Source organism: Agrilus planipennis, unplaced genomic scaffold (genome assembly GCF_000699045.2).
Source record: "Agrilus planipennis isolate EAB-ADULT unplaced genomic scaffold, Apla_2.0 scaffold81, whole genome shotgun sequence".
NCBI classification, from domain to species: domain Eukaryota; kingdom Metazoa; phylum Arthropoda; class Insecta; order Coleoptera; family Buprestidae; genus Agrilus; species Agrilus planipennis.
The window spans coordinates 451611-465374 of NW_020438902.1; the positions used below are offsets into that span (position 1 = coordinate 451611).

General features: G+C 34.9%; 1 protein-coding gene across 1 annotated transcript in view; it reads left to right on the forward strand.

Annotated features, from left to right (window-relative positions):
* Window positions 1-13764, forward strand: part of LOC108737228 (semaphorin-2A-like) — a 542905-nt gene that overhangs the window by 93389 nt on the left and 435752 nt on the right. The window lies entirely within an intron of this gene.

Below are 13764 nucleotides of genomic sequence, written 5' to 3' on the forward strand. Positions count from 1 at the left end.
TTCAGTCATCTAATGGACCTTAACGCGAGTGCATTTTCTTCGGCTGATCCGTAACTTAATACCAAACATAAACAATAACATCACCCCAAAAACCAGCTGATTCCGACCTACTGAAGGTGAATTTTTCTACGATCAGCTGGCAATCGTAATTAATTTGCGATTGTGCAGGGCCGGCATCAAAACTGTTATAATTTTATAATTTTTTATTTTGTTTCAAAAGTCAAAAGTGTTATAACATTTTATGTTCCAAATGTCCGTAGGAATCTGTGGTATAAATATTAATTATTATAACTGGGACACCCTATATACTAACATATTGTTGAATATTGTAACGGTATTTTCTGTACGACTGTTATTGAACATAAAACCGTTGGAGATAAGTGTACATGCTGTACGAAATTTATGAACTGCAGGGCAAGGTTGCAGATTTTTTTTTCAGATATCTATGGAGTTATTTTGAATAATACCATGAGTAAATAGGCAATTAGATCGTTTGTCACAATCAGTGTTGAGTACTAATTAAAATAAAAACAGTAACGCACAATATTGGGACCTTGGATGATATAAACATTGCAGCGCTTTTTACAAATGGGGCCACAGTTGTCAATTCAGACGCAATGGTTTCCAGAAAGTATGGATATCCTCACTTGCTTCCGAAAATTTTGGAAAATCGGGTTTTGAAGGCGTTTATGTTTAGAAATAAAATGATGCATCACTCATAAATGTACTTTGCCTTTATTTACGTAAAAAAACTTTTAAAAAGGTTTATGCTAATACCTACCTGATTATCGAAACCTTTGTTATAAATTCTTCAGTTTTTCACGTAACCCGTTCATTAAAAGTTGTTTGTACTTAAAGTACCTACCACTAGAGATTTGAAAATGCGGCAAATGACCTAACAGCCGACACTCATTCTAATTAAAATATTTCCAATTGTCGGTTACTTTCGGCTACACCGGAAGTCGACATCAACTGGCTTATTTTAAATGGAATTCTGTTTTTTATTACATGTTTTGATTCAGCGAAATTTTTTGGATCGATATTGATTATACAACTATCTAAAAAATCAGTACTTTTCAAGATATTTCGATTTTCTGAAAATTTTGAAAATTGTATTCCTATGCTGAATAGCGGATTAATCATCTGATTTTGAAACTGCCATAACCATATTGACTGATCCGTTATCTCGCACTTATCTCTATCTGGCATTGTATCCTTAGTTGTGTGTTGAAAATGGTATAAAACTTCTAACACGCTTAAATTGTTTTTTTCAAATAGAAAACGTTGTATATTATCTCATCAGTGAACGTAGAATTGAATTCTGCATCGGTTGATACAAGAATTCCCTATACCTCTATAATTGTTTTTGAGTTATGACATTTTTGGGACAAGATGTTACATATACTTAAAAATTTAAGAATGAGTTACAGAGATAGAAGAGTGATACTTAGTTTGTATAAAGAGCAACAGGCAGTTATAGAGCTGGGGCAGCAACGTAGAGAAGTAAATATTAGGAAGGGAGTCAGACAGTGATGCACACTACCACCGCAATTTTTTACTCTATACATCCAAGACGCGATCAACATCATTAAAGACAGTACAATTGTAAAGATACATATACAGGGGCAAAAGATTGGTATGCTTAAATTTGCAGATGATATAGCAGTATTAGCCTGTAGCAAGGAGGAGTTAGAGATAGCTTTAAATAAATTGGAAGCGGTATTGACAAAACAGTAATTCTAAGACAATAAATAAAGTTAATACAGGGATACTGGTATGCAAGGGAAGAACAGATAGGGAAAGTGTGAATATAAGGAAAGGAGACAAAAAATTAGAAGGAGTGGCTGATTTTCGGTATCTAAGGAGTCAGATAAGTCAAGACGGAAGGAGTAGCAGGGATATAAAACAGAGGGTCGCCATCAATAAGCAGAAGTCACTTCTATGGTTGGGAACGGTTAATTTAGAAATTCGATAAAGATTGCTAAAGGTGTATGTTTGGAACGCGGCGCTATACGGGTGTAAAACATGGATGGTGGGCGCGGCGGAAAAGAAAAGGTTAGAAGCTTTTGAGGATACAGTGGATAGAGAAGGTATTAGAAAGAATATGTGACCAAACGATTCTATGAAAGTCAATAACAATTTAGGCGAGATAGGTTGGTTTAACACCTTCTCATGCATAAAAGACTAGTGAGAAACTTGTTAGAGGCAGAAACAGGAGTTAAGAAGAGTAGAGGTAGACCTACAAAAGGTTACTGTTTGAAAATAGTTAAAGATATGTGAGACGTTCTAGTTTTAGATAAATGCGACGATTAGCTCAGGGTATGAAAGAGCGGTATGCGTGTCCAACCAATCTTAGGACTGACGGCTTTTTGATAATGATGAAGACATTTTTGAAAAAAGACTCAGCTCGTACCTTATACACGCAAGAATTTATATTCGAACGAAATTGCTTACGGTGGCGAGGACCTAACTAGTAAAAGTTGCCAGTTGAATTTCTTTTTATTTCCTAGCTTTTTACCAAAACTTCGCGGAGATTTTTATGACGAAAAAAGGATGTCAAAACAAAAAGAAATTTATTTTGCCCAAAAGAGAAAAATTTTCTTCTTTAATTATTCACAAGTATCAATACATGTTCAAAGTGCAAGCGACCATTAAACAAAAATAATTTATTTGGCTTAGAAATTAAATTAGCTATATTTTAAATTAAATAAAAATCTTCTTTTCCCTAAGCTGTCTAAATTCCCTAGATCTTGGGAAATTTTCCTAGGTCCGGCAACGCTGTCTAAAAATTGAATGTGTTTGTGGATGTCTGTCTTGCTCTTATTTACTGCTTGTAGAGGGAGAGAGAGAGAACTTACGAGGTAGACTCAATTAGTCTGCCATCTAATGAATAAATCCGATATAGGTTATTTTAAAACACCTCGGTGGCTAATTTGTTAATAACAACAGAAATTCTAAAACTGTCATTTTTTAAATATTGTGGGTATACAGAGTTAACGGAGGTTTTAGAGGTTTTTTTACAAAATCTTTGACCAAAATTTATAATATTTGTTTGTCGAATTGCTTAAGAAGTAATGAAGTTCCTGCAGAGTTTCACGACACCACACGGCTCATTTATTTATTTTTTGGTATATGTTTTTTTTTTTCAAATTTCAGCTGTTTTAGTTTTATAATAAATACTATGAAATATCCTAAAATTCGTATACACAGTACATGATGGTGAACTATTTTAATGATAATGCATGCTTTTCTTGTTTCGTTAACGTTATTTCCGATTTTATGTCTTTTAAGAAGGAAATTTCTTTTATTTTTTCTATTTCCTTCCCATCGATATGGCATATGTCGGATCTTATGGTGCAATTTTACGATCAATATAAACCCGTCTTGGTCGTTTTGTTTTACCTCCGAGGCTCATTTAATTTTCGGTAGAGGCTTCGGTCAGCTTACAGATTTATTGGCCAACAAAAGACGATCCACAAACCGATGCCTAATCTCTTTTCCAAACGTCCACTTGATCCGATTTGATTTGCGGGATTAGATAGGCGGTTGGTAAAGGACCCGTATATATCGGGGAGGGTGATGTTAAGGTACCGTCTCGGACATTACCGAGTTATATTGCCAACAAAACGTTTTTATAGTTGGTTCCGTTCAAAAAACAAGATACGACCCGAAATATAAAAATACACCACAAAAATAAAGGACAGAACGGACAAAAAAAGATTTAACGATAATGCGAATTTAACAAGGTCAGCTGGAGATGTTTTTCCTTTCAACTGCGAAAAGAAACCGATTAACGAAAGTAACAAATATTGCTTGACACATATAAATACAAACAGAAAAACAGATTAAGAAGCATTTATACAAATGGAGAATGCTTACATTATTTGTAACAGAAAATAAATTTAATAGAAAGATTATTTATTTACATTAATCGGAATACTGTTTACTACTAAATACTTATTATAAGTAGTTGCTTTTTTTGAAGTGAAACTTCTTTACGCACGGTAGGGTAAGTTCGTTTCATGCGAGTTGCTATGTAACGAGATCATGCAACGGATGTCCCGCTCTACTCAGCCACGTAGTCGGGTTCGTAGTGGGGATCGCTTGAGCCGAGAGGGCGCTTCAATGCAACTTTCGTTACAGGCAACTCCGGCATGTATAGTGTAAAATGTAAATTCATAGTGTACAAATAATACCATTAAACCTATTCCTTAACCCCTATCCCGGTATGTTTGTGAGTTTGAAGAAGTTTCACTTTAGTAGCGTATTGTATAATTACACGTTGTATTTTTTTTATATTACTTTTCTTTTAATATTTTAATTTTTTTTGTTCTTCTAAAACAAGTAATGTTATACTAATTGTAGGGATTTATTGCAACGTGGGATCACCTGTTTTTGACGTGACAACGTCTTATTATTCAATGGAGCCGGCCGCACGCACGAAAAAACACGACTCATGCGGCGTTACCTCGCTCTGAGGCGTTCCATTTAAGGCTTGAAGTGCAAGCGAGAGCGCGGAACGAGCGACAAAGAGGCACAATCGGCCTCCGCGTTCGGCAGCGTTCGACATCTGTCTCTCTCCTACTTGAGTGAGCGATGCGTCCGCGTGGACAGCTGCTATACAATAATACATTTCCATTTACCTCCTTCTCTATATCCATACAAAATATCTATCAAACAAATAAAATTAAAATTTTCTTTTAAAAAATGAAACCATTCCATCAGTATTTTCTTATGACGTTGTCACGTTCAACTATCGTCAGCAAACCGACTTTACAGACAACCGAATTTTTTCGTTTTATTTTATTGTCTGGTTTGTTTAAAGCTACTTGACATGGTTGGTTGTGTGAATTAACCACGAAGTATAACAGGAAATGGACAGTTTGATGCAAGATTTCGAAATCATTTGTTCGGAATATGGACAAATTTTAGGATTACATGTTCAGATAAAGGATGAAGCGAGTATAGCTACAGCGGCTGTCATCGAAACAGTGATCAAAAATTTTCACCATAATTCAAACGATCTCGAAGGGTACCTAAGGAGAACATGCAAACCCTTGTAGGAAATACCCCAGAGTTAACGACAGGTCCAAACCTGGTCACTAATGGGAAACCAAACATTGTCTTGTCGATACTGGACCAATATTCGACCAATGTTCTAGAGCTAAGGTTGGGTAGGTACATTAATGATTCGCCAACTTTAGTCCATTACTAAACAACTAAGTATAGGTTTGTTAATACTGGCCCAATGTTCAGACAATCATGTCAAGTCAAGGTTTGGTTCGTTAACGTTTCGCCAAGCCATGTTCACTACTGACCAACAAACTATTGGCTAATCAATAATGTATTAAACTAGATCTAAGTTCCAAATACCAGAGTTATATATATACACAACATATGTTGTTGTTGTTGTAGGAATTTCCTACAAGTAAATTTTATAAAATGTACATTACAAATACAAAATTACTAGAAAATCCTACTAAAATAAATTTGATAGAAGAAAATTGTAATTTCGAAGAAGAAAATAAATCTACAGTATTTCAATTTGTTAGAATTGTGACCTTGAAGAAATCTGCGCGAAGATAGAAAGAATACACACTAGGCGTGAGCAAGACAGAAATAGTTGGAACAAGCTTGAACGAGCAGAGCTCTCGATGGGTGATCTTAGGAGATCGACTAGAACTGTACAGTACTAGACGAAAATGTTTAGCAATTTCTCAAAACAAAAATATATATAAATTAACAATAGAAAACAAAGCAAAAGTTTTATAGGTGTGTAGAACGTTAACTTGATTCACTTGTAATTATTTTTGGCTAAATATGCTTTTAAATGAAGCATATTCTTAAATTTTAACGAGGCAGTATAAATTTTGCAAATGGTACTGTACACTTTTGTCTAGTTCTCGCTCGATGATCGGTGGAGAAATGAGCTCCGCAGACGAATATAATAATTTGGAATTATGCTACGGCGCATCCTAATAAAGGGAAGGGGCATATCTCTAACTTCCTGAAACGAACAGTAAATTGTTTCCTTGTTAAACTTCATCAATAGATGCTGATGTCATAAAAATTAATACTTTTGCATTTCCAACATTAAAAACGCGTATAGTAAATGTTTTTCATTGGTATTGGCATTGGCCGTCCAATCATGGATGAACTTTTCATCAACTTTAACCCAAAATTTGCTGATACATCGTTGTTCCAAATTTATCCGATCCAATTCTCTATAATGCACCATAAAAGCTCTCTCTAGGATTTCACACTTGTTGCATGACATTTAAACGTTTTGCTTAGCCTTTAGCAGCTTGTCTCATTACTTTACTGCCTTACTACGTATAATGTATGAGAAGCCTTAGTTCAAAGGTGCAGTACAGAGATGCGAAACACAAGGGTCTGTCCAGGCTTTTGCATACATTTAAATCTTCGTAGTTATTAAAAGTTCGCTGGGCACTGGATGAAACATACATTCATTTTTAATTATCACAATGAATAGACGAATAATAAATAATAAGATTAACAATAGTGTTGTTCTTAACGGTTATTAAAAAGCACGACAGGGGTTCTGGATACAAGAATCAAAACAATTGACAGAATATTTTCTAATACACATGTGGGTTATATTTATTTTCCTGTTCACATATTTAAAGAGGTATGTTTTGTCGAATACCCAGAGAACTTTCATGTACCTATTACGAAGATCTTATCTATGTCTATGCGAAAGCTGAGCGGACCCTTGTGTTCCGAGAATTGACCTGCCTCTTTTCTGAGAATTTTACATCATATTTTGAATAGGCTACAGTAGTGGTTACAAGATGTCCGTTAAATAATGTTTGTAAAGGTTGTCGTTATACCTTCCGGTGGTTGTATTGATATCCTGGTTAAAACGCAATTTAGATTTTATATTCAGTTTGCATGCATGTTCAATTTAGTCGTCGTCGACAATTTAATAAATAAGCCGTGGAAGCGTTAAAAATGTCGTTTCAAATAACAATTTCGTGGACAGCCGGCCGCATTGTGTCGTGTCAAATGGCCGCTGCCTTTGCTATTTTCATAATAATTATTTCGTGAACGAGTGCGTAGTGCGGTTTGAGCTCCAACCAGTCCATGGTGGAAATGAGACCGTTGCATGTTTACGAAAATACGAAGCGGACGTGACAACTGCGGTGCAAGTAGCACGGAACAAGGCTTCGTATTTTGGGTATTTCTTAACAGTTTCCTAACACGAACAATGCCCTTTTTATAATATTAGGTAAAGCACGATCTTGCACTGAAAGAAACTTATTACTACTTATGTTAGTATATGAGCAGCTGGTAATAACTTATGTAAATTTATAAAATGTTCAAGCAAGTGATTGACATTACTATAAATAAAGTCAATACGCTTCAAAAGCTAAGCCCCCCCGCATATGGAGAAATACCGCGATTAAGTAGTTGACTGGTCACCACAGAGAAACTAGAATTATGGCTGTAAGCTTTCTCAAATTTTCTGTTGTTTCGCACCCGTACAGCGTCGCGCGTCAAACATACACCTTTAACAATCTTCTTCAAATTTTTAAATTGACTGGAAGCGAACATAGAAACATCTTCTTATTATTGATGGCGACTCTGCCCTGCGCTATCTTCTGCTCTAAATCCCTTTTACTCCTTCCGTCCTGACTTATCTAATATCCTCAATACCGAAATCAGCCAATTCTATTTTTTTATCTCCTATCTTTATATTCGCTCTTTCGCTACTTTGTCATCCCTTGCACAGCAGTATTTTTGTTTTGGGCTATCTGAATATATTGCAAAAGTGAATAAAGAGGTGTTTCTGGGTAGTGTTCTAGTGGAACATTTCTCAATTTCGTAAATAGTTTTTCAGTTAAGGGAGGAACATCAAATTTGACCAGTAAGTATTTTATTCTGACCTTTTGGATTATGCTGCATTATTAAACATACTACAATCTATAAGAATCGGCTTCTCAATCATTAAACGATTTAGATAAAAGGCGGTCATTAGGGTATCTAGGGGCTAAATTCCTTATCTGGTAATCAAACTAAGAGTTTTAATTGTACTATCGTTTGTATTACCACGGGGTTTTTAATTGACTAATTTATTAATTAATTTATTTTTTTTATTGTGTTTGTTATTTTTAATTACATGGTCTATTAAATTACAATTTATATTACAAGCTTGGGTTTATTTTAAGTGGATACTTGTACTATATATACTTTCTGCAACTCCTATTGCACTTGAGGTAATGAAATGCTATGCTATGTGCTTTTTTATATATATTGTATCCCTGAACAAGTTTTAACACCATAAAGTGGTGTTGATTATATAATAAATAAAATATTTTCACCCCTCTTAAATTTCTTGATTAGTCCTGTTGATTAATTATACGTTAGAGGGAGAAATATGAGGGTGTATGAAGTAAACATAAATTCTCGTTTGATGTTGAAAATAAATATGTTATTTCTTTTTCTTAAAATATGGCGTTGTTGTATACAAAAACAATGTCTTTTCTTGTATTTGATTGCTTTGGAATTTTTGAAATTTCGAAAAAACATCATTAATTCTTATTTACGAATTCATTGGACCGAGAAAACAGTAGGAATACATGTATGCTTAAAAATAGCAGTACTGACATAAATTTAATAAACGTTGAAAATCCATATCTGCAAGCAATGAAAGAAATTGAAGCGTTTTATTCTGATCTTGGGGCAGAGATCTCCACAAGGCTCATTTGCTTATTTATGCTATTCCTAAATGTAGGTTTCTGTTTTTAAAATCGTTACCGGTTTGTTTATGTATTTGTTTAGACCAATTTCGAAACCGGTCCAATCATATTTCATTTGATTGAGGAAATATCTTGCTTGCTCCAATACGTGATGATTGATGAAACATGGTTATTGATTAGTTAAAACAATTGATATATGATTCTTAAATTTATTCTGATGACTGAAAATTGTTTTGTTTTTTACACGGCTTTTACTGAGGATACTAAAATTATTATTATGGAGTGTAGGGATTTTGTAATAAATAGACTTTTGTAACTCATGAAGGAGTCGTTCACATGAACGGCTCACTTCAACTGAGCCGAAAAAAGTAGTTCAGCAATTGAAAGGATTATAGTTCAGTAGTTCACATCTTGTACAGGACTCATGTATTTTCGACCTACGGGACTAATCGATTCATGTATTCTCAACGATCCTCCATCCTCGTTTTGTGACAGTCACAGACCAATCAGAAAAAACTGCGTAAATCTCTGTGCAGTAGTTACGCGCCAATTTGAATATAAAACGTATAATTTGCTTTTGCGCATTTATTTTTTCATTGGCTGAGCAGCGTAAGTGGGGACGAAAAATTTTAATATACATGAGTAAAATCAATTGAAAATAGGTGTTATTAAAAAAACATGAGTTCTACTGTATTATTGGACGTATTGTGTACTCTACATTCCGAGCTCTGATCTAAATGAACTACTGAACTAGACTAGTGAGTTAGTTCACTTCATTGAAGTAGTTTTATTGAACTACGTCAGTGAATTGAACTACAATTCCCATGTCTAGTAGTAAGCTCCTATTGAAAAAAGTTAAGGTGGTTATTTTTGAAAATCATAAAACATCCAATGGACATTTTCACGCAAGTTCGTAGAATATATACCATGGTGACGTTTTTGCCACTTTCAACCTATTCTAGCTTGTGCACCGTGGGGAATCGACCATTTTTCGGTTTTTTTTTATTTGTTCTACCCTTTTTTTCACAAACGGCGAACAATTCCATTGAATATAATGTAGCTGTTGCGTTACCGATCTTTTATTGGCATTGACACAATTTTGCGGGCCAATTTAATGAGATGGTTTATCAACTGTAGCAGATTGGTTATTTATAAGGCCGTTTGAATCGGCCACGAGTACGCGCGGTTTATTATCAGCCGTGCCAGAGCCAACCAGATAAAAGTGTCCCTTTTCCACTGCACCGCATTATTAGCCAGTAAATTTAAATTGAAACTGCTGGAGCGAAACTAACGATAACGTTCTATTCGACGAACGCACACCTATCGACTGACTGTGCATTACGCTCCCTTTCACTGTCCCCTTGTCTTGCGCGCCAGTTTCAACCCCGTGTGCACCAAGCGAGAAGAAGAGACGATTGTAGGTATCAGTCGGCGCGGCGGCTGAGAAATAAACGAAATATTCGTCGACGGAATAAAATGAAATGCAGCTGCGGAAAATTCTCCTTTCGCTGTTCTAATGTGATAAGAATGAGGTCAACACCCAAACGATACCCCTATTCCAAGAAGTTTGGAACTACGGGTGTTATTTCGGTGAAAGAAAGAGCCAATTCTAATGATTCGTTCCTTTGTTTGATGTATGAAGTAGATAGGTAGGCACTTTTTAAATACTGTCGAGCTTGGTTGTAACAACATCGGTTGTAACGATAACTCTGATGTAACGTCAATTTCTAGTATCCCCACAAGTTTACTTTTCAAACCAACCCTAATAATCTCAGTAATAACTGCAATAAACTCGGATATTTTGATTGCCACAAGTCCTTGAAACGGTCGTATTAGCCGATACTTTCGCTCGGCGGCATAGTCCAGTAAAATCTGTCTCCGAGAGTTGTACATTCTTGATATGATATGAACGAATAAAATGATTAACCCCCAAAGGTAGAGTAGTAAGAAAAAACATCCCCAAATATTTTTTTACGTTTTACTTGAAAATAAAAAAAAAACAAAAAGTTCTAGATAAAAATTAAAAAAATATTCAAAAATAATTGCTAATGTATATTTTTCGTAAATAATAGATAACGAGGAAAACTTTTCATGTTAGTGTGGAATGGCCTAAAAATCACGCATAACTTTAAAAATTGATAAAAAATTGAAAAATTATTAAATTTTCATTTTTTTATCATCTATGAAACATTTCCAATCTTTTCAGCGAAATATTTTTTTAATCAAATCTTTTAACTGTTATAAACAATTTAATATTTGTTTTATATTAACTATTTTTGGGGTGGGTTTTTATTTTGTTGTTCACCACTCCTTTACGTTTGGGGGTTAATTTTTATATTATTTTATTCGGGCTCCAAATATCATATTATATCAGAAATACCTTTCGGAAACTTGTCCTCGAAATGACAGATTTTACTGGACCAGTACTTCGGTCTGCCTGCAAAATGAAAAGTTATTTAGCCCCAATTGCCTTTGTTAGCATTTATTGCGAGTATCCCGTACGGACCGCTGAGTTGTTCAAAATGTGTTTACGAAAGTGTTTAGTTTGCGTCTAGCGGTACTCGGTTATTGCATCAGAATATTGCCGATGCCTAAGATAACGTTATAACCAAATTCTAGTGTATACAGGGTGTCCCATTTATAATAATTAAAAAAAGAACCGTGGCTTCCTGACAAAATACAACAAAAAAGTGTTATACAATTTTTCAATCCAGTGACAATTGAGCTCGCAAATCGTCTTTGTAAATTTGAACGTACAATTTGTTTCATTACGGGCCTGGATCTNCATGCATATAAAGTCCCACCTTAAAATAAAGTAATGTCGGTGCTTTAGCAGCCAAAAGAACACTTTCTTAAAATATACAATCAGAAAATCCATGCATTTGCAATCGGAATGTTTCTTAGAAGTTGAACCTGCACAACTTATTGTATCGGAAACATTGGCGAATTAACTATTGAAATTGAACAAAGTATAATTTATTTTCAAAAAAATGGGGTATCTTAAATATATTATTTACCTTATAATAATTAGTTCTTCGGGAATCGTCAATTTCGCCATAATCGGAATATCCGTTTTCGGTAACGTACATTGGGTAACCATATTCGTTATTGAGCGTCATTAGCAAATTACTAAATGCCCATGGCACAACCTGAAAAAGAATTTTAACACATCGTAATATGTATGCAATACATGTAATATGTAATTCAGTTTTTTACACGAGTCGGAAATAAGGTTATTTAATTATTATTTAACCAATAAGCACGATATGAATAAGCTAAAAACTTCGGAGCATCTGTAGTCAAGTGCAAGTGGGATGTAACCTATGGACACGTGCAAAGGGTGCTACTTTCTCTAGCGATGTGCCCCTTTCAATGTCTTGGATGCACGCTGGCAATATCGTAGATAGGAAGAAAAAAGCTCATTATACTCTCGACTGTTCTTCATTAAACATTCTTTTTCATACAGTACCTCTACAGTCAAAAGTTTTGTTTAATCATATACAGGGTGTCCCATTTATAATAATTAAAAAAAGAACCATGGCTTCCTGACACAAAATACAACAAAAAAGTGTTATACAATTTTTCAATCCAGTGTCAATTGAGCTCGCAAATCGTCTTTGTAAATTTGAACGTACAATTTGTTTCATTACGGGCCTGGATCTAGGCGACTAACGTCGCTCAGCTGATTCAGGGTGGATGTAACAAGTACCTATTGGGAAGAAGCAGAATGCACTTCCACCTTGTAAAACAAAAGGTAAAAATGAAAAAGAAAAGCGTACCTTTTATAAAAAATGTTGAAATTGTCCGCCATTCGCTTCAATGCAACACTAAGAGCGGTGTACCCAGTTGTTGCGAATTTTAGGCAAGATACCAGGAATATTTCGAATTATACGATAGGCATTGGTAATGTAACTCACCACCAACTAACGGTTGTATAAGAACCCTACTAGAATGCACTATCACACTACTGATTGTCCTTATTGAAATAGTCTTTTATGAAATGATCACTAAATAAATAAACTAACACTAACAAACAAGTAAATTCCACAACAATCCAAAGCAAACTGAACAACCTCTTAGAAACTACGACATTATGTGTATTTATTCCAGTCACTTCCAGCAGTTTAATTATACGAGGTTATATCAATATTTAGCTTTTTACATTTCCTGGACACGCCCTTGTATTACTCCACGTGGGGTTAATGAGCCCTGCCAGGCAAAACTAACGTCAGAATGAGCAGTTTATCACATGTGTTTGGTCAAAGTAGGTCTGCATCTTGTCTCAACTTTTACAACCATAACACATACATTTGTTTTCGTACACTGGTACGTTATGTTTCAATACCTTTACCAAACGCTGGGTGGTGAGGGTTGTTTGTGCACCGCTTCTAACTATTCCGTAGTCGTTATAATTTCTTTTCTATTTAAAATAGCATAATACTGGACGTCATGGGCCACATTAGGTCACTTCAGTTTACTATCATGGGATTTTCGATTGTGATAAATACGTAGTTTTTCTAACATGTTCAGTCATCTAATGGACCTTAACGCGAGTGCATTTTCTTCGGCTGATCCGTAACTTAATACCAAACATAAACAATAACATCACCCCAAAAAGCAGCTGATTCCGACCTACTGAAGGTGAATTTTTCTACGATCAGCTGGCAATCGTAATTAATTTGCGATTGTGCAGGGCCGGCATCAAAACTGTTATAATTTTATAATTTTTTATTTTGTTTCAAAAGTCAAAAGTGTTATAACATTTTATGCTTCAAATGTCCGTAGGAGTCTGTGGTATAAATATTAATTGTTATAACTGGGACACCCTATATGTAAATATGTATAATAAGTAGATACAGACTAAACTGCGCCACTTGGAACCAATACGGCATAGGCAGCACATTACGATTAGAAAAGGAAAAAGAACGTAAAGTAAGGTTTCGTGCAATACTCACAGTTGGACATCGTAGTTGAAGTGTGATGGTTGTGTTTAGGATGATAAGTGGTGTATCAGTGTTAATAAAGCAGATGGAATAAACATGAT